We start from the raw sequence: 2,418 nt of genomic DNA, 5'->3' as shown, positions 1-2,418 counted from the left end.
GAATATGGACAGTTGTTGTGAATTTCACCCTTTGTCGACTGAAAGTCCACCACGCTCGCATGTCGCATCTGTAGCCCTGTTTTCTAAGTCTGAATATTGATGATGGACTGTTCATGCCCGCTCAATCGCGATTCGCAGCTTTTGCTTCTACGCTATTCAACCTTCCGCCAAGTTTCATCACATTTTCACTATGTGGTTGTTCTTGCTAGTTTTGATAAAGGCACTCTTGACATATCACTGTTTTCTTCGCTGACACCTTCCGGAACATCTCCTGCGTGAGCTTCAAGTTCTTCAACTAACGATATCTGCACAGTAGGATCTTCTAGGCGTCGTTATTGCTACCAGTGTTGGTAGAATCATGCTAAAATCTCACTCACCGAAGCCTCGTGCGCGAGCTGACTCGCTTGCGATTCTGCTGGGAGAGCATCGTGCATTAGTTTTTCACGCAGAATCGCATCGTTCCGCTCATTTGCCGAAAAATGATTTCGCTACAAAAAGTGTCAAAACCCAATCAAAGCGTATATTTTATGTTTACGTATGGATTTTTTTTCCATTCTTTTAAGTAAAGAAAGTTATTCCGATGAATTTAACGAAGAAGAACACGCAGAAATCACGCAATGATGCAAATCGCTAGTCGAATCATGGACGATTCTCTGAGCCAGCATGAGTCGGGTGAGGTTTGCCTCGCGCTTTACTTGAATCGTGGATGAGATTTGAGAATTTGAATTTTTACCAACACTTGCTATTAAATTCTGTAAACAGCTCACTGTTTTCGCTCATTTCGTTCTATGACAAGCTCATAGATTTTCACTTTGAGATCGCCCGTGTAGATTCCGATGTTACCCTTCGGCACTAGCGCATTCAGTTTACTGAACCCGGGTAAATAGGAAATCAACTCCTTGATGACCGTGAACGTTGTCTCCCAAATGCCGGAATATAACAATATCTGTTCCGACGGTAGTTTGTGCTCTTCAAAGTTTAGCCGACGTATTTCACTCAGGCAAGGCTTAATGTAATGCAGCGTACACACCAGTCAAGTAGTTTGACGAACATTGTCTCCACCCCCAAGAAAACGCTTCGGTTACTGCTTTGTTTGAATTTGGAAGTTGCGAATCATTTGAAGTTGGCGGTCGGTTGAAAATAAAAACGGTTTGATTTTGGTTTGAATATGCTCGTTGACGCTTCGGTCGTTCGTGTGTGTATGTTCCATAACGTACACACGGTCAAGCAGTATGACCAACATTGACTCCACCACTCGTGTATTAAAACATCCATCAAGTTTTACCAACAGTGGCACGAACAATCAATTTATTCGACCAACAATATCACACACGAACGACCGAAGCGCCAACTTGAGCACCAACCATCAAAAAATATATGGGGGTTTGTGCAACTTCACTACAAATGCTCAAACATGTTCGGCAAACTTTGACTCCACCAAAAACAAACCAAAATCAAACCGTTTTATTTTTTTCCAACCGAGCCGCCAACTGTCAAATTGGTCGAACAACTTCACACACGTTCGAACAAAGCAGCAACCGAAGCGTTTTCTTGGGGGCGGAGTCAATGTTCGTCAAACTGCTTGACTGGTGTGTATGTTGCATAAGATGTCGAGCTTCATGCGTCGCGTTTCGCTGGCGAGTTGCGCCAGCTTACCTTGCTATGAGTCAATATTTATACAATCTATATCCCAATTGCGATGCTTCTCTGTTTGATTTGTTGAACGGTTTGTTATGTTTCTATATCCGCCGTGATAGGATTGCCATCTTAGTTTATCCACGACATGAAGGAGGAGACCATAAACTTTTGTGTGGTGGGTGTTTCAGAGATACAGAATTTTAATAAATAATATTATCCCATAGAGACACCGTGACATCATGACTTTCAAAACAAAATTGAAATTTTGATACCAACACATTGTCGGAATAGCGTTCGGAACTGTAAAGGTCGACTTCCGAACTTCAATATTATCAATTCAGTAGAAAACCGAAATGGGCGATTAGCGAAATTGGATTTTTATCACAATCCGTACGCTAAACCTAACTTCGGAAGTGGTGCGCTGTTTTCATTTGGTGATGCGCTATACAGCGCACCACTTCCGAAATTAGATTCAACGTATGGGTTGTGGGAAAAATCCAACTTCGCTGGCGGCTAATTTGGTTTTCTATCGAATTGATAATATAGTGCTAGCGACTTTGTTAGTGACAAAAACAAGCTCAACTTTGTGACATGACATCTGCAGATAACATCATGCACTGCTGCATATTTATTTTATTTTTGCGCAAGAACTTCATCGGAAGTAGGCCTTGTTGCCAGTTCATCAGCGTCGTGCAAACCATTTTGAATTAAATGTATAATATTTACCATTTTAGAGAGAAATTTGCTCAGCAACAGTGTAAACTGAAATCGAAGTACCGT

Source organism: Armigeres subalbatus, chromosome 3 (assembly GCF_024139115.2).
Source record: "Armigeres subalbatus isolate Guangzhou_Male chromosome 3, GZ_Asu_2, whole genome shotgun sequence".
Taxonomy (NCBI): Eukaryota; Metazoa; Arthropoda; class Insecta; order Diptera; family Culicidae; genus Armigeres; species Armigeres subalbatus.
This window is presented reverse-complemented; position numbering follows the sequence as displayed.